Raw genomic sequence first — 1317 nt, forward strand, 5'->3', positions numbered from 1 at the left:
TCTATTACTAATTGTAAAGGGAAGTGAATGAAGAAAGGGAGTGTGGTGATTGGAGTTATCATTTTTAAAACCTCACTCTGGGGCGGTAAGGAGTTTGTGGAAGTAGAGCGCGGTTACTGGAGGAGGCCGGGTGAAAGATGATCCTGGGGACGGCAAAGCAGTGGAACAAAGTTCAAAGGCTCAAGATACGGGTACTATGATGGAAGACTGGGGGAAGAGGAATTAGTGATCCTCAGAGAGTCACAGGGGACCTTCTGGGACCTTCTGGCACCTTGAAAATGATGCAGGTGGTGGTTACATAGTAACCATGGTAAGTTGAAGCTGGTTGAACCGCATGCTCCAGACGCACGCATTTCCTGCTCTTTTTGCTCAGTAGTCGATTCGGTACTTGAATAAAAATGTTTAAACAAGCTGCTGGTTTGGCAACTGTGTGGATCTCAATGCCCTTCCCCAGTTGGGAAAGGCCAGGGGAAGAGGGGAGGGTAAGGAATCAAGAGACCCTTTCGGTGGACAGGCACTGAAGTCCCCCAGACTCACCCGGCACGCACGCCATTTGGGGCAGCTGTGTTTGTGCATCTGGGACTTAGAGGAGAGACCTGGGGAAAATACTATGGACTGCTCTCATTTTCAGAATTTACTGCCACATTCTGAGAGAAATCAGATAGGAAATAATAAACACACCTTCTGAAAAAACAAATTGTAGGAAGTTAAACAGGCTCATAAAATCTTAAAAAGTCTTTACACAGACTGTCCCTGGTTTCTATAGAAATTCCAAAGTTCTGATGGTAACCAGAAGCACTCTTGGGCTTTCACTCTGTGTATAATAACATTTCTGAAATTCTGGCAGCAGAGAAAGAACCCATAAGGGTCATTCTTAAAAATCATGATTGGCTTAAATTTCACTATTGTTCAAAACCTTTCACAGAAACACAGTGTAGCTACTTATATTTGTGATTTTGAAGTGATTGCATAAAATTCAGGCCAGACATCATGACATTTGTGCCTACCAAACTTTTAGAAAAAATAATCAAGAAGAATCATTCAAAGCAGGCATTTTAATACCTGAGGGATATGGTAAGTTATAACGTCAACTTTGTTAATTTAATATATACTAGTTATAATCAGTGACAACGTCTCGGCACCCATGTCTCCCAAAAGTTACACTTTTTCTCTCTGGACATGCAGAAAAAACAGAACAGAAAATTGCAGATAATTAGAACAAAACAATGACCTTATTTTTATTAATCATATGAATGAATCGGATGGTTATTTTCTCTGAAATAGACTAACTCACTATCTGCTATCTTAAACATATGG

Source organism: Otolemur garnettii, unplaced genomic scaffold (genome assembly GCF_000181295.1).
Source record: "Otolemur garnettii isolate 467f Iridium unplaced genomic scaffold, OtoGar3 scaffold00064, whole genome shotgun sequence".
NCBI lineage: Eukaryota > Metazoa > Chordata > Mammalia > Primates > Galagidae > Otolemur > Otolemur garnettii.